The sequence below is a fragment of the Geotrypetes seraphini genome, chromosome 1, assembly GCF_902459505.1.
Source record: "Geotrypetes seraphini chromosome 1, aGeoSer1.1, whole genome shotgun sequence".
NCBI classification, from domain to species: Eukaryota; Metazoa; Chordata; class Amphibia; order Gymnophiona; family Dermophiidae; genus Geotrypetes; species Geotrypetes seraphini.
Window position 1 is genome coordinate 48,109,605 of NC_047084.1, and position 21,599 is coordinate 48,131,203.

Genomic DNA, 21,599 nt, shown 5'->3' on the forward strand with positions numbered 1-21,599 from the left:
TTAGTTAGAGGAGACGAGCAATCATACACCCTCTCTTTCTAGAGTTCCAATTCCAACTGCCAGGTTTTATTTTTTTCTCTTCAACTGTCATTTCACTGGTTTGAATCCCTTTTCATAATTCCACAGGCTCAAACAGCACAAGTCCAGCTCAAGACCCTGATTACAGCTCTCATCTTTCCCATGAACATGAGCACATACACAAGATTGTCAATAGCACCAACAAATAAGAACATAAGAATAGCCTTACTAGGTCAGACCAATGGTCCATCAAGCCCAATAGCCCGTTCTCACGGTGGCCAATCCAGGTCACTAATACCTGGCCAAAACCCAAGGAGTAGAAATATTACATGCTACCAATTCAGGGCAATCAGTGACTTCACCCCTGTCTTTCTCAATAACAGACTATAGACTTTTCCTCCAGGAACTTGTCCAAACCTTTCTTAAAACAAGCTACGCTATCCGCTCTTACCACATTCTCTGGCAACGCATTCCAGAGCTTAACTATTCTGTGAGTAAAAAAAAAAATTTCCTCTTAGGGAAATACTTTTAAAACCAATAGGAGCAAATATCAACCATAGAATAATACCTTTGGGTTATATGTTTGTGTATATTGGATCTTCTGATGTGTCACACAAATTTCTTTATACCCAAATCATCATTACTCCAATATGATTTCTGTAGGGCTTCGTTTACAGAGTGGTGCTACTGATTAGCACCGTGCTGGATGCTAAGAAGCCCATTCAATTCCCATGGGCTTTTCTCATTTAGCATACGCTAATTGGTAGCACCACTTTCTGAAAGAAGCCCTTAAAATTTGAAAAAGTAAAAAACTAAGAGTTTATTCTTCTTTGAATTTTACTTAAACTTACATTGCAAATTTATATAAGAATAGATGTACTTATCTTTCATAGTGTCAGAGGGGACCATCATCCATAAGCCTATTCTTTATTTATTTGGGGCTCCTTTTACAAAGGTGCGTTAGGGCCTTAACACGCGGAATAGCACACATTAAAATGCCATGCGCACTAGCTGCTACCGCCTCCTCTTGAGCAAGCAGTAGTTTTTCAGGTAGCACACGCCATAGCGCGCTCTAATCCGGTACGTGCGCTAAAAACGCTAGCGCACCTTTGTAAAAGGAGCCCTTGATTTTTTTAGCCCATCCTCCCAAAGGAGCTCAGAATAGGTTACAAATCAGGCATGTTCCCTATCTGTCCTGGCATGTTTACAGTCTCTCTAATGTGGAAGATTAAGTAGCTTGCCCAGAGTCACAAGGAGCAGTGCAGGGTTTGAACCCACAACTGCAGGGTCCTGAGGCTGTAGCTGTAGCTCTAACCACTACACCACACTCTCTTCTAGTTAGGGCCAAGGCCGCTGGACCCCTTTCCAAACTGCTCTGCAATTTATACTCACCCCATATCTTCCATACATACACATGCTATCATTCAGGTGTGCACACTTCTGGGTTTGGGCCTAATTTGGCTCTATATTCCTTTCCACATTCCATCATCGGTGTCAACTCTGTCTCTTCAGCTGTGAACTACCTCTGTCATATACCACAACCTTCATCCAGTCACAAAAATAAATAAATAAAAAGATAATTAAAAAAACAACAACCCATAAACCTGTGGCTCCTGGCACTTTTCCTCTTCAGCAACCAGCAGCCAAGCGATATTGTTAAATCATTGTCACATTTTTATAGGGTGGCACAATTTGTGAGGATGCTGGATGAGGAATCACTGGCTATTTCTGAGATCAATAGTACCTCATACACTGTTAAAATATATGAGATGGATCAAAGCTAATTAGCCCTCTTGCCAGCAACCACAAATATTCTTGTCAACCTGCCATCTTAACAATAATATTTCTTATTGCTAGCACTTTGCATTTATACCCTAGTGCTGGTAGTTACATAAAATCATATAGAATTAAACACAGTAATATGGACATTTGAACACTATAACACTTTTGCACACAGTAAAAGCAAGAGGTTTCTGAACCAATAAAGGAGAAGTGGAACCTGTAATATAGACATTACCAAAATAAGAAGGTTCTTAGACCCTTTTCCTTGAAAAAAAATTTGGGGGAGGAATATGAGGTAGCTAGCAATAAGAAATGTTATTAGGATGACAGGTTGCCAAGAATATTTGTCATCAATGGTATCATACCACACCCCTGTATGTCATAAAAAGTAGGGTTGCCAAGAGAGGGCAGAGTGGAAATGTGAGGAGGAGAGGGAGGAAGGGAAAGGAAATGTAGCCAAGGAAGGAGAAGAATACTGTTTATTAATTTTCCTCATACTCTCTGGATCACTAGAAATACCTGTGAATTAAGTCATTTCTTGCTGCTAGACCCTGCTTGTGGGATTGGGTGGGCTGATTTCTCCTCTGCTACTGGTTCTGTTATTACTTTGGTGTCTAGTTGTTCCACCCTGCCATTTTTCAGAAAGGGTTTGTCTGTGGTGTTGGGTTAGATCAGTGGTTCCCAAACCTGTCCTGGGGGACCCCCAGCCAGTCAGGTTTTCAAGATATCCCTAATGAATATGCATGAGAGAGATTTGCATACCTGTCACTTCCATTATATGCAAATCTCTCTCATGCATATTCATTAGGGATATCTTGAAAACCTGACTGGCTGGGGGTCCCCCAGGACAGGTTTGGGAACCACTGGGTTAGATCAAAGCCAGAAGGGATATAGCAAGATGCAAGGCCTACATAGGGGGAAATCTTGGACCTGGAAGGAGGCAGAGAGGCAGAAAGAAAGAAACAGCATAAGAGAGAGAGAGACTGGACCATGGAAGAGAGATGTCAGACCATGGAGGTCTGGTTTTAAGAAAAGTTTGGACAATTTCCTGGAGGAAAAATCCATAGTCTGTTATTGAAACAGACATGGGGGAAGCCACTGCTTGCCCTGGATCAATAGCATGGAATGTTGCTACTCCTTGGGTTTTTGCCAGGTAATAGTGACTTGGATTGGCCATTGTGAGAATGGGCTACTGGGTTAGATTGACCATTGGTCTGACCCAGTAAGGCTATTCTTATGTTCTTATGTTAAGAGTTAGAGATCTGGCCCTGGAGGAAGGAGCGAGAGGAAAAAGAGAGGAGAAGCTAGACATAGGGAGAGAAAGGAATACAGAGAAGAAATGCTGGTCATGAAAGTAGCAGAGGAACAGGATAACAGGAACAATGCTGGAAAAAGGGGGAGTGAAAAAAGGGTAGATGCCAGACAGGACAGATGAGGAGCACAGAGGATGATGGTGGGCACAAAGGGGCAAATTCTGTAAAGGACATCTGAAAGTTAGGAAAGCAGGGAAATGCTGAGCGCGAATCTATAATGCATAGACGTACTATAGATGATCACGCTCAGCATGTCTAGACGCATCTAAATAGTTAGACGTCCTTTACAGAATCGCCTTTTAGGTGTCACATAAACGTCTTTGTAATACCTATAACATTATCTGGTTTTAGTGTTATGACATCATTAGAATGATATAACATAACATAATAGCAGATTTCTAGACTGCATAGCCATGAGTTCAATGCGGTTAGCAAAAGATTATGCTAAGAAAAAATACAGGAATAATATAATATCCAATTGAAATCTAATTGATCAGAAATTTAGACTTTATACTGCTTTTCATTAAAATTGTACGTAGAGAAATACTGTCACCACTATTATATTTTATTTATCTTTTAAACCTTTTTTTAAAAAAAATTCTCTTTTTTTTTCAGTTCCATATTTTTATTCTATTTTTAAATGTTTGACAATAAAAGTATTATATAACATTCAAGTAAGCCACATACAAAGTAACATAATATCAGGTCAATATATAACCATTTTTACAATCAAACAATTTTTATTGATCACCAATGGCAAATTTAAAAATATATCTAATACAAAGAACATCTAAAGTCCTGCATTAATTTCAAATTGTAACATCAGAAGACAAAATAATAGAGAAATATTGACACTGCAAGAATTAAAATACAATAGTGAAGAGTACATTCTTACCCCACCCCCCACAACCTCAAGAGATATGAACAATAAAGAGATTAGGCCATGACTATATAAAAAGAATAAATAACTCTTCAACAAGCCCAACAGAGGAATAACCCAAAGGAACATTAACACACCAGAACCCTGGATTATTATGAACCCCGGTGAAATCCCTTTTTAGACCATTAATTTCTGGCCCTCCCAAAATCCTTGCCCACCTATCTAACCCACCAACCCCCAGTCATGCAGTAAAAAAGAAATAGAAAAGCATGAAAGTTTGTGTGTGTGCACTAGTGCTGCCCGATTCAGGAAAAAAATAATTTGATTCGATTTGATTCAGCCTATTGAATCGATTTTTAGATTCGATTCGTATTTCTTGCCGAATTGGGTGTTTTTTTTCCAACCATCCTGGTGGGTTTATTTTATAGCTTCTTCACCCCCTTTGCCCTCTCCTACCCACACTGGTCCTGTGGTGTAAACAAAATAAACAAATAAAAAATACTTTTCCTCTCTCTATTAAATCCTAGCTCACATTTATGGTACAACACCAGCTCTGGAAGGATAAACATTTCAAATCTGACATATTGTAATCACAAAACAGAAAATAAAATTATTTTTCCTACCTTTTGTTGTCTGGTCATTTTTCCAATCGTGTTGGTCCCATGTTGGTCTGATTGTCTTCTGATCAGGCTCTCCTTCTTTCTCCATGCTAACCATCCATCTTCCATCTCTGTCCTCCCCTTCTGTTTCCCTTTCCTCCCCTGGAGTTCTGGCATCTTTCCTTTTTTTCATTTCCATCCCCCCCCCAGCTGCAGCACCATCCACAGATCCACCATCTCTCCTTTTCTCATCTACCCTTTCATCCAGCATCTCTCTTCTGTGTCCCTGTTCCTATGCTCCCTCCATGCCCAGGATCTTATCTCTCCCCATATCCAGCTTCTTCTTTCTCTCTTCCTTACCTCCTGTATCCCCTTCCCCAGGTACAGGCTTTCTCCTACAATCGCTCCTGCCATCCCGCACCTTGCCCACCTACTTCAGAACAGTATCTGTCCCTCTTGTATCCTTCCCCTTGTGGTCTTGCATTTCTCTCTCCCTTTCCCTTTCTCCATTAGTCCAGCACCTCTCCTCTGCTTTCCTCCCCCTCTTTTTGGTCTCTCTCTTCCCTTCACCCCAGGTCTGGCATCTCCCCTCCCCTCCCCTCTCTTACTCCTTCCTCCTCCTCCCCCTGCCCTGAAGGCCTGCTCCCCACCACGAAGACCTGTTCCCCCCAGGAAGGCACGTTCTCCCTTCCTCCCCGCGCGAAGGCCTGCTCCCTCCACGAGGCCTGCTCCCACCTCCCTCCCATGAAGGCACATTTTCTCCTCCTCCTTACCGCGAAGGCCTGCTCCTGCTGCGAAAGCCTGCTCCCCCCTGCCTCAAACGAATGCCTACTCCCCCCGCCGCGAAGGCATATTTTCTCCTACCCCCCTCCGCGAACGAATGCCTGCTCCCTCCGCAGCCTGCACCTTCCCCACCCTTACCACCTTACCGCTAGTAGGGCAGCTTGCAGGCTCACTGGTGTTATAGCGATCCATGCAGCTGCCCATGGTCTTCAGCAGCATGTTCTCTCTGCCGCGATCCTGCCCCTGACATCAAAGCAAGGGCAGGACGTAGCAGGAAGAACATGCCGCTAAGGACCACGGGCAACTGCAGGGATCGCTATAACACCAGCGAGCCTGCAAGCTGCCCTATTAGCGGTAAGGAGGTAAGAGCGGGGAAGCTGGGGGAGGTAAGAGCGGGGAGGCAAGAGCGGGCAAGCTGGGGGAGGCCTTTCTGACCGACCCTCCCCCCTCAAGCAGGAGCAGCAGCGGATGGCCAGCAAGAGGCAGCGCTGTAGCTCCTGCTTTAGGAAGGCAAGGGGGAAGGGTCGGCCATTGAATCGGGAAGCCAATTTTTTTTTGAATCGATTCGAATCAATTCACCTGATTCGAATCGGTGAATCGATTTGAATCGTGAATCGGGCAGCACTAGTGTGCATCAGTCAGAACCACTATATCAAATCCCATCAATAGGAGGAACAGCCGCATCCACCAAGCGATTGAGGAGAGAGCTGCGCACACGATGAGGCAACGATTGTATATAGGGGCCCCACACAGAATAAAAAAGTTTTGATTTCCTAAAAGTCAAATTAAGATTCTGTAATTCCCATAACAATAACTCATGAAGATGTTTACGCCATAAGCACGACATAGAAACATAGAAACATAGAAAGATGACGGCAGATAAGGGCCATATAGCCCATCAAGTCTGCCCACACTATTTACCCACCCTCTTAAGTCTTCTGACCCCTTAAGTATAATTGTAATTATACTGTCACTCTACTGACCCGCTCATTTAAGTCCTAGTGACCCTATCCCTTGGCATGACCCCGTAGGGATCCCACATGGGTATCCCATTTGTTCTTGAAGTCTGGGATGCTGTGTGCCTCGACCACCTGCACTGGAAGCATGTTCCAATGCTCGATCACTCTCTCCGTGAAGAAGTACTTCCTTGCGTCTCCACGAAACCTCCCTCCCCTGAGTTTGAGCGGATGTCCTCTTGTGGTCGAGGGTCCCCTGAGAAGAAAGATATCCTCTTCCACCTCGACCCGTCCCGTGATGTACTTAAATGTCTCAATCATGTCTCCCCTCTCCCTACACTCTTCAAGAGTGTAGAGCTGCAATTTGCTCAGTCTTTCCTCGTACGGGAGACCCTTTAGCCCCGAGACCATCCTGGTGGCCATCCGCTGAACCGACTCAATTCTGAGCACATCCTTACGGTAATGTGGCCTCCAGAATTGCACACAGTACTCCAGATGAGGTCTCACCATGGCTCTGTACAATGGCATCATGACTTCAGGTTTCCTGTTGACGAAGCTTCTCTTGATACAACCTATCATCTGCCGTGCTTTAGATGAAGCCTTCTCCACTTGAGTGGCTGCTTTCATGTCAGCACTGATGATTACTCCTAAGTCTCGTTCTGCCGTAGTCCTGGTTAAAGTTTCTCCATTCAGGGTGTAAGTTCTGCAAGGATTTCCGTTACCGAGATGCATGACCTTACATTTCTTGGCGTTAAAGCCCAGCTGCCACATCAAGGACCAACTTTCTAAAGTACGCAGGTCTTGCTCCATAGCATCTTGTAGATTATGGCCGTTTACTATATTGCATAGTTTGGCGTCATCAGCGAATAAGGTTACTTTGCCTTGAAGCCCTTGAGTCAGATCCCCAATGAATATGTTGAAGAGGAGTGGGCCCAGGACCGAACCCTGTGGCACTCCGCTAGTCACCTCCGACATTTTAGAGCAGGTACCGTTAACTACCACCCTCTGAAGTCTGCCATTAAGCCAATCTTTAACCCATGCAGTTAGAGTCTCTCCTAATCCCATCGATTTCATCTTGTTCAGCAGCCTGCGGTATGGGACGCTGTCGAACGCTTTGCTGAAGTCCAGGTACACGACGTCCAAGGACTCTCCTGAGTCCAGTCTTCTTGTTACCCAGTCAAAGAAGTTGATTAGATTTGACTAGCATGACCTACCCTTGGTGAATCCATGTTGGCTGGGATCCCGGAGATTTCCCTCGTTCAGGATCGTATCTAATTTATACTTAATTAGTGTTTCCATGAGTTTACACACTATTGAGGTGAGGCTTACCGGTCTATAGTTTGCAGCCTCAGCCTTGCAACCCTTTTTATGTATCGGAATGGCGTTGGCTGTTTTCCAATCTAACAGAACTTTCCCCGTACTTAGTGAGAGATTGAAGAGCACTGCTAACGGTTCCGCCAGAACGTCTCTCAATTCTCTGAGCACTCTTGGGTGTAAATTGTCCGGTCCCATGGCCTTGTTTACCTTTAGCCTTGCCAGTTCGTTGTAAACGTCCCCAGGTGTGAACTCAAAATTCTGAAACGGGTCATCCACGTCTTGTTTTATCATCAACTGTGGTCCGTGTCCCGGTGCTTCGCAGGTGAAGACTGAGCAGAAATATTCATTTAGTAGTTCTGCTTTTTCTGAATCCGCCACCGTGTAGTTCCCGTCCGGTTGTCTAAGGCGTACTATACCGTCTGTATTCCTTTTCCTATCACTGATATACCTAAAGAAGGATTTGTCCCCTTTTTTAATGTTCTTTGCCAGAGTTTCTTCCACTCGAAGTTTGGCCTCCCTAACTGCTGTTTTGACCGTTGCAGATCTGGTCTTATATTCTACTTTAGTTTCTCTTCTCTGCGTACGTTTGTAGGAAAGAAATGCTTTTTTCTTTTCCTTAATGAGGTGCGAGATCTCTTCAGTGAACCATTGGGGTTTGTTGTTTCTTTGTCGTTTATCTACTGATTTTATGTAGCGATTAGTTGCTTCGTGTATGGATGATTTTAGGTACGACCACATAGTTTCCACATTGCTGGTCCCTGCATGTCCTGCAGCGTCTGATGAACGAAATCCCCCATGCGTGCGAAGTCGGTGCCCCGGAATTGGAGCACCGTTGTTTTTGTAATTGATTTAGGGGATCCTTTCCCAAGGTTGAACCATACCATGTTATGATCGCTGGAGGCTAGCGTATCTCCTACCGAGACCTCTGAGACGCTTTCCCCGTTGGTGAGTACCAGGTCTAGGATCGCCTGGGCTCTAGTGGGTTCCGTTACCATCTGTCTGAGATGTACTCCTTTTATGGAGGTCAAAAGCCTCCTGCTGCTGCTGGTTGTTGCTGAAAATGTGTTCCAGTCTGCATCAGGTATGTTGAAGTCCCCTAGCAGTACAGTGTCGCCCCGTAGAGTTATATTCTCTATGTCTTCAATTAATTCTGCGTCCATGTCTTCAATTAATTCCGTGTCCATGTCTTCTGGTTGTCTTGGAGGTCTGTATACCACTCCAAGATACAGGCATTTTTTGCCACGTTTACCCAGAGGGATTCCCCGGTATACTTGACATCAGTGATCCTGGTGGTTTTGATGTCCTCTTTAATGTATAGTGCTACCCCTCCACCTAACCTGCCCTCTCTGTCCTGACGAAGTAAATTGTACCCCGGTATAGCCATATCCCACCCATGTGCGTCCGTGAACCAAGTCTCAGATATTGCCACCACGTCCAGGTTGACATTCCTTATTTCAGTTTCCAGTTCTAGAATTTTATTGCCTAAACTGTGTGCATTAACATACATGGCCCTCCACACTTTGTGTTTGCTGAGTCCCTGTAAGGCTATTCCTGACTGAGTCTGTGTGACTCCTAGAGAACTGTTTGCATATTGGGTCCTTACCTCGGAAACAGAGTGTCGACTCGTCCCATCAGGATAGTTCCTTTCCACACCAGTATATGTGTAGGTCCCCTCCCCCAACTTACCTAGTTTAAAGCCCTGCGAATCAGGCGGGCTAGTCGGTGTCCGAAGACGTTCTTACCTCTGCTGGTCAAGTGGAGTCCGTCTGGTCCCTGTAGTCCCTGCAGCGCCTCTCTATGATCCAGGAATCCGAAGTTCATATCTCGACACCATCCTTGTAGCCATTCGTTCGTTCTCCGGATGCATTCATCTCTGGCTCTTCCCTTGCCTCTAACTGGGAGGATTGATGAGAAGACTACCTGCGCACTTGTCTGCTTCAGCCTCTCACCCAAGGCTCCGAAGTCTCTGGTGATGGTCTCTGGGGTGTTCCTGGCAGTGTCATTCGTACCTATATGGATAAGAAGCATAAGATACAATATTGGCATGCCCACAATTCCGCAGAACCAACCCAGGAGGGAATAAGCCATAAGAGTCGAAAGAAGTCCTCCTCTCAAATATCCATAGCCAAATCTTTGCCCCAGCGAATTAAAATGGATATAATCGATTTAGCTGGAAGTCATTGCACGAACCGCCAGTGAAAATACACAATCAGGAACAAAAAGATCATCCAAAAGTTGAGCTACATCCATTGATAAGGAAGCAGCAGACAATGACTTTATATAACTGTTTTTATCACAACACGAACTTAGTGAAATACCAAAAAAATTTGTAGGTAACTGTCAATGGATGTCCATATATGACTTCTTGAATAAGATGAAAGAGGGTAAAGTTTTCCATTGGCATGTTCAAATTTTTAATATAAACAAACTTAGCTCCACCAAAAAGTATAGTCAAGAAGTGAAGCAGATTTCCAATTCTGTAATACTTGTTGAATACCAACAGATAGTAATGAGTCAATCAGTCTCGAATCACAAAAGCATTTTTCAAAACAAGGATGTAAAATTATGATTTCAAAATATAGATCTGCAGTACATTCTGTTATAATTTTGATAGTAGACCATATTTTGTTCCAAAAGGGACAAAATGCTTCACATTCATATATCATATGGTAAAATACCTGGGGAAGTAGAATAATGCCAACACATAATCTTTTCAAATTTTGACTTTATGCATTTTGGAAGGAGTCCATACTGCATTCCACATTTTAAAAAATAAGGATTGTGAAAGGTTAACTGAGAGGAGAGGTCTGTTAATTTTAGACCAAAATAGTTTCCATTCTACTTCTGATTAAAAAAAATTTAGTTTTTGAGATTATTTTGACTTATTATCATTGGGAAAGATATAATGAGAGTCTCGGAGTTGTTTGTATAAAGTGGAAATAGCTTTACCCTTAGTGTGTATTAATGTGCTCCAATTCCATAAACAAGAGATATCTGTTAAGTGTATTTTGGAGATAATACGAGTTAGAAGTTAGAATTGTAGGGTCTTGTGTTTTAATAAAGGAAAGGTTTCTGTAAATTTAGTAAAAGACATAAGACTATCATTATGTAAGAGCTGTTTAACGTACCAAATATTGCTTTTTTGCCACATTTTCCAATTAAGGGTACTATTTTTATGTTTAATTGCTGGGTTATTCCATATAGCCATTCCTGGAGTTAGTTGCTGTTTTATCTAGAACAGGGGTGCCCACACTTTATGGGCTTGCGAGCTACTTTTATAATGACTAAGTCAAAATGATCTACCAACAATAAAATTTTAAAAAAACACAAAGCACACTGAAAGGCAGAGAAAATGTTAATTATTCATATTCCGGGGTTTTTCAAAGAGGTCACAGCAGATGACTCTATGCAATGTCACCTCAGTAACAAAATACAAAAATAAACAAATACACCCCCTCCCTTTTTACTAAACCACAATAGTAGGTTTTAGCACAGGGAGTTACACTGAATGCCTCGCGCTGCTCTCAATGCTCATAGGCTCCCTGCGCAAAAAAACGCTATTGCAGTTTAGTAAAAGGGAGCCATAGTGCAAAATATAGACAGGAGATATAAATTCTCAAAACAAACACATTTTGATCACTAAATTGAAAATAAAATCATTTTTCCTACCTTTGCTGTTTGGTGATTTCATGAGTCTCTGGTTGCACTTTCTTCTTCTGACTGTGCATCCAATCTTTCTTCCTTTATTTCAGCCTCCTGTATGTTTCCTCTCCTCCAGACCTCATTCTCTCCCCCAACTTTTTCTTTCTGTCTCCCTGTTCCCCCTTCTTTCTGCCTCCCTGTCTGCCCCATTTCTTTCTTTTTCCGTGCCCTCCCCCAAGCCACTCGGTTTGCTGCCACCACCATCGGGGAACAGCCCCCAAGCCACCGCCGTCCCAAGCTTTCCCTGCAGAAGCGTCGTGCTGACCAGCATTCCGCTCCCTGATGTCAATTCTGACGTAGGAGAGGAAGTTCCGGGCCAACAAGGCATTTCTTCTCATTCCATCCAGCCTGAGCCCCATCTCTCCTTGATCCAGCATTTCCCTTCTGTGTCTGTCAGAATTACCATTCCACCTATTTTCCAGCATCACCCTTCTTTGTGTCCATCTCACCTATATCCCTATCTCACCACTTTTTCAGAATCTTCATTTGTCTCTGTCCTTGTCTTTACCCCATGTTCACCATTTGCCCTTTCAATGTCTTTATCTCCCCCCCACACACTTTTTCAGCATTACTTCTATGTCTCTATTTCACCTCCTCTTCATGTCCCCTCTGTATCTCTATCCTTATTCAGTAGGTTCTGCTAACCCTTTCTCTTCTTTGTGTCACTATCTCCATTTTCTGCTTTCCCCCCTTTTCCTTTGTTACTGCACCCTGTAGCCAGAATCTTTCCACCCTCCCTCCACTCAGGCCCAGCCCAGTATGAAATATTTCCTTTTGTTTCCCTCCCCTCTCTCTTTCTCTCTCTCTTCCCCACCCTCACCCACGAGTCCTGCATCTGGCCCTTTCCCTTCTACCTGCACCCGGCAACACCCCCTGCTCCGCGGCTCTCTTCAGCAACTCGTCAGCAGCGGTGATCAAGACAGGCTGCCGACATCGAGGCCTTCCCTCTACGAGTCCCGCCTTTGTGGAAAAAGGAAGTTGAAACAAGCGGGACTCGCAGAGGGTAGGCCCCGACGTCAGAAGCTTGTGTCGATCGCTGCTGCTGAGTTGCCGAAGAGAGCCGCGGAGCAGGGGGTGTGGCCGGAAGCAGGTAGAAGCGAGAGGGAGATAGGAAGGCTGTAGAAGCTCCGGAGCATGACACCGACCCCGGCCAGGATGATTTCTTTTTCAGGCTGCTGCTGCCGCTGCCACACTCCCCCCCCCCCCACCGAAATGACAAAAAAAACAGCCTAATGCCCGGCGTCGGCGTCTTTGACGTCAGGGAGAGGAAGGCTGATAGGCCCAGTAGATCGGGACGGCAACACGAGTCTATCACGGAGCCCGGGATGGGCTCTGCGATCAACTCACGTTGCCTTCCTGAGCTACTAGTCGATCGCGATCGACATGTTGGGCACCCCTGATCTAGAAAATGGAGAGCACTTCTGTTACAGTGAGCAATTTGAACCAACAACATCAGGGTACTAAGGTTGTAGCTCTAACCACTGTTAAACCACATGTCAACTCTAAAACCAGCTGTTAAACTATATGTCAATTCTAAAACTAGGGCTTTTGGGCTTTAGTTGGGCACTTGTTTGATAGGCGTGTTTTTAGGGCGTGCTTTAGGCTTTCTGGAGGCGTCCATATAGAGTTGAATGGGGCTTTTATTTTTGGGCTAAGAGGACTCCAGGTTGATAGTAGGTCAAAAAATGTTTAATAATGCATTACTTAAGAAAATCACATGAAAAATATATATACATTGCATACTAAACCTCATTTCCAAAAGGTTAAGAAAAGTAAAAGAGATACACTACTCACAAGGGCTATGCTTCAGAGCAAGTGGATGTGTCTGATGCACAATCTTGACATCATTGTGACATCATCAATATGCAGAATGCCACAAAAAATAGGAATATGTGCTGGGGTATCTGACCATACTTGGGATTTGAACCCAAGACCTTTGGAAATGGAAGCAGTGCCTTTAACCACTGAACTAAAGGTGCTTTCTTTTAAGCAGGGATTTTTGCCATGTGAGATGATACATTAGGAGATCATAACCATCTCAGGGTTTCCCTCTGGACCCTGGAAAGAGCAGAGTGCAAATGTAAATGACAAAGTCCACAATCCATACTCTCTTAAGAGACCAAAAAAGAAACTATTAAGATACTAGGGGGGGGGATTGTGTGGATTTGTACCATTGACCTGTGGAAAATGGCAGCAGTATCTTTAGCCACTGAGCCACAGGAGCTTTTGTTGAGGCAGGGGTTCCTATTATTTTTTAGTGGCATTCTGACATCTAGGTGCATATTGATGATGTCACAATTATGTCAAAATTGTGCATCAGACACGTCCACTTGCTCTGAAGCATAGCCATTGTGAGTAGTGTATCTTTTTTTCTTTTCTTAACCTTTTGGAAATGCGGTTTAGTATGTAATGTACCATTTTTCGCTCCATAAGACGCATCTGACAATAAGACACACCCTAGATTTAGAGGAGGAAAACAAGAAAAAAAACATTCTGAACCAAATTCTCTCTGCCAGGCTCTGCACCCAGCCCCACACTCCTTGCCAGGCTCTGCACCCTGTCCCCCCTCCCTGCCAGGCTCTGTACCCTGTTCCCCTTCTGGTGGTCTAGTGGTAGGCCGGGACAGGGCACAGGGCAGGAAGGCCTAGTGGCGGGCAGGCAGGCCTAGTAGCCTAGTGACAGGAAGGCCGGCCGGCAGGTCCCATACTCCCCATGTACCCCCGTACCTTAAATTATTCCCCCATGCCCCTCACATACCCCCAGTACTTTAAATCATCCCCCCATACCCTTTTAAACACCTCTAGTATCTTTTATGCAAATACAGAATACACACAAGTGATAACGTAAAGTATGTAGCAGCAAGGTTCAAATAGTGCCCAATACATGTTTTCATTAATCTAGAAAAACCCATCCGCAAGTACCAACCCGTCTTTCAGACAGACAAAAGGACAGGCCCAAACCCCTAGAATCCAAGTCCCCCCCCAATCCCACCCTCTCTACCCTCCATTGTGTGGCTGCTAAAGAATCGAAGAAATTAAGGGCTCCTTTTACTAAGTTGCGCTAGCGGTTATAGCACGCGCGCTAGATGCTAATGCCACCATTGAGCTGGCGTTAGTTTTTACGCATAGCGCAAGGGGGCAGCGTGCACTAATCTGCAGCCCATGCTAAAAATGCTAGCGCAGCTTAGTAAAAGGAACCCTAAGTCAGATAGAATACACAAATAAGAGATACACAAAGAATAAAAAATCTGGATAGAGTGCATGATCCACCAAAGTGCCCCAGCACAGAAAAAATACAAAAACCAACCAACAACCGTCAGGGGTATTAAAAAAAAAAAAAAAAGCCTGTACCTTTTAAAATCCCTCCCGTCCTCGCTAGACAACTCTCATACTCAGCTCAGGAGCGCGGATGTGAGGAGCAAGCGTTATGCGCTCCCACTAGGGCCCGCCTTTGCATTCCAATTGGCTGGCATCAGTTCTCACAAGTCCTGCGAGAAATGATGCCACCATTCAGAAAGCAGCGGCAGGCCCAAGCGGGAGCACGTAACACTTGCTCCTCACATCCACGCTCCTGAGTACGAGAGCCGTCTAGCGAGGAAGGGATACTGCTGGATCACCAGGCTGTTTAAAAAAGGTACCGATGATGGCGGCAGTGCTGGGGGGAGGGTATGAAAAGGTGCGACGGTAGTATGGAGGGGGGTTGAAAAGGTGCGGTGGCAGTGCTGAGAGGCAGAGGGAAGGGGTGTTTTGAAAAGGTGTGGAGGAAGGAGGGTGTTTTACAATGCTAAGGGGGGGTACAAATTTTGTATCTTCGCTACATAAGAAGCACCGAGATTTCCATCCTCTTTAGGGTGGAAAAAAAGTGCATCTTCTGGAGCGAAAAATACGGTATATATATTTTTCATGTGCTTTGCTTAAATAATGCATAATTAAACATAGTTTGACCTAAATATCAACCTGGAGTTCTCTTTAGCCCAAAAAATCCAGCAGAAAAGCAGACCTGGTTTTGCAATGCTTTTACTTTATGCTCAGAAAAATGGAATCCATAAATGCAATTCTGTTTATAGACGTCTATTTCAAAGTCACGCCCATGCTACACCCATGCCTATCCTGTTAGACTTGACTTTTTCTGATGGGCATCCACAAAATTGTAGATGTCTATTTGTAGAATCACATCTAGCATTTGAACGTCTAAGTTCCAATTAATGCTTAATATCCACTTTATGTGGACACCTAAGTCGATGGATGTCCACATTGTGGACACCTAAAGTTAGATATCCTTTATAGAATTTGCCCCAAAGAGAACACAAATGTCAAAAGGTTAGGAGAACCTGGCAAAAGAGTTAAGAAAAAGCAGAGAAAAGCAAACAACACACTGGGACCAAAGCAATGTTCTGACAATAAAGATAGAAAAAAGTATTTTTTCTGAATTTATTAATTTTAATATGGTAGTTTTGGGAAATGTGTATCTCTGATATCTTGCATTTCAGTTTCCATTACTAGTCTATTACTATCACAAGTTTTCTAAATAGGTCTGGAAAATGTTTGCATTTTGTAGGATTTGTTTACTGGAGCTCTGAAAGGAGCAGGGAAGTTAAAAATAGCCAAAGAAATATCTACATGTAAACAGATGATAATCAGTAAATCAAACAGTTCTTAGATCTCCTCCAGCAACTACCTACTCAAGGATCAAGTTCAAAAGACAAGTGAGGTCAGCATTTGTACATGCCTTAAGGCAGGCATAGACACCAACATTTAGATTGTCCACCTTCAGTTTACCTAGTCTTGCTCCTCTTTCATGCACAAAAGTTATTCATCCTCTACCATTCCTTTATGTTTTTTTGCAGCCCAAATGCATGACCTTGCATTTCTTAGCATTGAATTTTAGCTACCAAATTTCAGACTATTCATCAACATTTCTTTTCTGGACGCTTTCGAGACCTAAATGCTCTTTTTAGGGCTACGTAGTTTTATTCTATTTTTAGATACCCTCCCTTTTGTTCTTTCCCTATATGTTCTCTTTCTTACTTGATAAATTGTAGTTCTATCCTTCTTCCCTTTTTTTGTTCCTGTTTGTTTTTGTATTGTTTTAAAATGTTTTAAATAATGATTATTGTTTAAAAGGATGTATAGTTACCCCATATATGTTTTTAACAATGTTCACAACCTAGAAGGCTGATTGGACGGTTTAAAAAAATGTTTGAATAAACTTGAAACTTGAAAACTTCTCTAAGTCCTTCTTCATGTTATTACATCATCAGGGGTGTGTACTCTATTGAAGATTTTGGTATCATCTGCAAAGATTTGTCTCTTTGTATGCTGCTTAGATGGCCCTAGTACAATCATAAGAACATAAGAAGTTGCCTCCGCTGAGTCAGACCAGAGGTCCATCCTGCCCAGCGGTCCGCTCTCGCGGCGGCCCATCAGGCCTAATTGCCTGAACAGTGTCCCTGACTAATTTTGTAACTGCCTCTAATCCTCTAATCCTATCCCTATTACCTACCTCTACTCCTATCTGTACCCCTCAATCCCTTTGTCCTCCAGGTACCTGTCCAGACCCTCTCTGAAGCCCTGTAGCATGCTCCTGCTTATCACATCCTCAGGTAGCGCGTTCCATGTATCCACCACCCTCTGAGTGAAAAAGAACTTCCTGCCGTTTGTTCTAAACCTTTCCCCTTTCAATTTCTCTGAGTGCCCCCTTGTACTTGTGTTTCCCCGTAATTTGAAAAATTTGTCCCTGTCTACTCTTTCTATGCCTTTCATGATCTTGAAGGTTTCTATCATGTCTCCTCTAAGTCTCCACTTTTCCAGGGAGAAAAGCCCCAGCTTCCTCAGTCTGTCAGGATATGAGAGGTCTTCCATACCCTTTATTAGCTTAGTTGCTCTTTTCTGGACTCTCTCAAGTACCGCCATGTCCTTCTTGAGGTACGGCGACCAGTACTGGACACAGTACTCCAGGTGCGGGCACACCATTGCACGATACAGTGGCAGGATGACTTCCTTCGTCCTGGTCGTGATACCCTTCTTAATGATGCCCAACATTCTGTTTGCCTTCCTTGAGGCTGTGGCGCACTGCGCTGACGCCTTCAATGATGTGTCTACCATCACTCCCAGGTCTCTTTCAAGGTTACTCACCCCTAGTGGTGATCCCCCCATTTTGTAAGTGAACATTTGGTTCTTTTTCCCTACATGCATGACTTGCATTTTCCTATGTTGAAGCTCATTTGCCACTTTTTGGCCCACTCTTCCAGCGCTATCAGATCTTTTTGGAGATTTTTGCAGTCCTCCTTGCTTTCAACCCTGCTGTATAATTTGGTGTCATCCGCAAATTTAATAACCTCACATTTTGTTCCTGCTTCCAGGTCGTTAATAAATATATTGAACAGGAGCGGTCCCAGCACCGACCCCTGCGGAACTCCGCTCGTGACCCATTGCCAGTCTGAGTAATGGCCCTTTATTCCAACCCTCTGTTTCCTGTCCGCCAGCCAGTTTTTGATCCATCGGTGGACCTTCCCTTGCACCCCATGGTTCCATAGCTTCCTTAGCAGTCTTTCATGTGGTACCTTGTCGAAGGCTTTTTGGAAGTCAAGGTAAATGATGTCTATAGATTCCCCTTTATCCACCTGGCTGTTTACCCCCTCAAAGAAGTATAATAAGTTAGTGAGGCATGACCTACCCTTGCAGAAGCCATGCTGGCTCGGCTTTAGCCGCCCAGTGTTTTCGATGTGTTCCCAGATGCAGTCTTTAATCAGCGCTTCCATCATCTTTCCTGGGACCGAAGTCAAGCTCACCGGCCTGTAGTTTCCTGGGTCTCCTCTTGAGCCTTTCTTGAAGATGGGCGTGACATTTGCTATTTTCCAGTCTTCCGGAATCTCTCCAGTTTTTAAGGATAGGTTGCATATTTGTCTAAGTGGCACAGCTATTTCGTTCCTTAGTTCCTTGAGTACCCTTGGGTGAATGCCGTCCGGACCTGGCGATTTGTCGCTCTTTAGCCTGTCTATCTGCCTGAGGACATCCACTTTGCTTACCTCTAGTTGGACCAGATTTTCATCCTGATCTCCTTTAACAACCTCCTCGGGTTCCGGAATGTTGGTTGTGTCCTCCCTCGTGAAGACTGAAGTGAAGAACTCATTTAGCCTGTCAGCTATTTTCTTTTCCTCTTTTACCACTCCCTTTCTGTCTCCATCATCCAAGGGTCCTACTTCCTCCCTTGCTGGTTGCTTCCCCTTGACGTACCTGAAGAATGATTTGAAGTTTGTTGCTTCCCCCGCCAGTCTCTCTTCATATTCTCTTTTTGCTTTCCTAACCACTCGGTGACACTCCTTTTGGTGTTTTTTGTGCTCCTTTTGGTTGTCCTCTGATTTGTCCTTTTTCCATTTTTTGAATGATGCCTTCTTGTCACTTATCGCCCTTTTCACTGCATTTGTTATCCACCCTGGGTTTTTTGTTCTATTTTTTTTGCACCCTTTCCTGAACTTGGGGACGCACAGGTTTTGTGCTTCGTCAAGTTCAGGAAAGGGTGCAAAAAAAATAGAACAAAAAACCCAGGGTGGATAACAAATGCAGTGAAAAGGGCGATAACACCCATAACCACATTTTGTTCTATCTTAATGGGACATTATTTTACTTACTTTCATTAGCCACATTGTTGTGACAGTTAATAGTTCCTTCATTTCTCTGTATTACTGTGGATGCTTTTTCAGCATATCTTATTTTTTTGGCATGGTCATATTGGTATGGCTTAATTTTGATTCCTACTTTCCAAATCTTTTTATCTGTATCATTTTAATTACTTATCTTATTCATTTGGCATTCAATCTCTAGTACTACATTGTTCACTTTTCTCAATCGCATGCTCACTTTTTTGGTGATCAAATATCTATTACCAAGTGTTCAGAAACGATTTCCATGGACATTATAATCCTTCGTTCTCAACACCCTTGTTTTGCACAATCAAACTGTCCACCTAAACTCATTGACACCATGTTTGTGACAGCTCTTATGCATATTTTGAAAAACTGGAAGTCATCCACGTTACTGGACTACACCTTTTGGTGGAACTCTTTGAGCATGTACCACAAATTTGAATCATATGCATATGAGAAGAACATGATTTCCCGATTCTCCACAAACTTGGTGTGAAATAAATCACCTTGGTCATTCTTAGATTCATATGTTCATTCTGCCCTGTAGACACTTCTGCCTCTTTCTCTCTCTCTTTCTCTCTCTCTCTTTCTTCCTTTCTCTCTCTTTTTTCTTATATTTCACTCTTCCTGCTTCTCTGCTTTTTCTATTTCTTTTCTTAGCAGTTCCAAATACTTTGGACCCTTTTTACTAGTCTGGTTGTATACCAACGATTGTAACTATGGATTTCTTGTCTTTATACCACTGCTTCTTATTCAGTTTCTGTGTATTTGAACTGCTTTCTGTATATTACTTATAATATTCAATAAAATTATTGAACTAAAAAAAAAATATATATATCACAAATTTGTATGGGTACCACTCCTATCAATTTGTTCACCTAAACCAGTGTTCTTCAACTTTTTTACACCTATGGACCGACGGAAATAAAAGAATTATTTTGTGGACTGGAACCGGTCCGTGGTTGAAGAACACTAGGCTAAGTCAGGGGTCAGTGGCCATTTTTGCACAAACAATGTCAGACAAATGTTTTTGTGCCTGCTTTTTTTTTTTTTTTTGTATGTTCATTGTGGATATTTTCAGTACAAGAACGTCTTTCTCATATTTTCGAACAGGAAATCCTAACATACTTCCTGTTCGAAAATGACTTTGAGATGGACCTTTTTTTTTCGTGGGGGGGGGGGGAATGTTATGAGCAGGAAGGATGTCTCAATTCTGACTTGGATGTTCTTTCAAAAATGCCACTCTGTGTGACGAAAGTCAGAAAGAATACATTTCTGTTTCTATAAAGAATCCTTGAGTTTTAGTCTACAATTGTGAGGTGGGAGATATCCTTGAAAAGACTCCACTTCTGTTTACCTTGCAAAAAACTGTAACTACTGGTACATTAACAAAAAGATAAGAATCTATAACTTATCCTATTTGACTATTTTTACACATTTTAACTTCAGTATCATTTCTCCTATTAACTTCAGCTGATCTAAGCTACTATATTCTATACTTTGCTTCTTATTCATGTCAAAGCTTTATAGAAATCTAGAAAGGCCTGACTGAGCCAACAGTGAACTCATTTCCTTCATTCTAGGAATCCATTTATAAGAATTCATTGTGCTCTTTCAGAAATAAGTTGTTTCACACAATTGTTACATTCGCCTGAGTAATTTATAAATAGGAAAGTGGAGAGTAGAACAAAGGTACCTTTCCTTTCATATTTGGGATATACATTATGTTGATCTATTAAACTTTTAACATAATGGAGACATTTGTATAAAAGACTCTGGCATTTAGATCAGCATTTTCCCCTAAATTCAATAAAAAGCTCTACAAATTGTGCATGCAAAGAGGGGCACATGCCCAATTTAATTGAATTCAAGTGGATCGATTTTTCGCTCTGTCAAAAATTACAAAGACTAGGGGACACTCGATGAAGTTACACGGAAATACTTTTTAAGCCAATAGGAGGAAATTTTATTTCACTCAGAGAATAGTTAAGCTCTGGAACGCATTGCCAGAGGATGTGGAAAGAGCGGATAGTGTAGCTGGTTTTAAGAAAGATTTGGACAAATTCCTGGAGGAAAAGTCCATAGTCTATTATTAAGACATGGGGGATGTGTCTGCTTGCCCTGGATCGGTAGCATGGAATGTTGCTACTCTTTGGGTTTTGACCAGGTACTAGTGACTTGGATTGGCTACCATGAGAATGGGTTACTGGGCATGATGGACCATTGGTCTGACCCAGTTAGGCTATTCTTATGTTATGTTCTCATATGTAGGGGCCTTTGTTTTCACTTCTTATTTTAATTTTTTTTTTTTTTTTCTGAGAACTTATCAGTGTTTTTTATAATGGGAACAAAAATGGAAGAGAATTAATGTGTGTGGAATGGGGGGGTAACTAATTTCTTCAGCTAAATAATTCAATCCACCTCAACCAGACATAGGAGAACTCACGCACCATTCACACACCCTCCAACCAAAAACGTCAAAAGAAAAAAACAGTTCGACAACCTCCTAGCCATTTGAGCTGCAACACTCGACCCCCAACTCTACAACCTATTGACCTCGACCACAAACTACAAAATCTTCAAAAAAGAAATAAAAACCCTTCT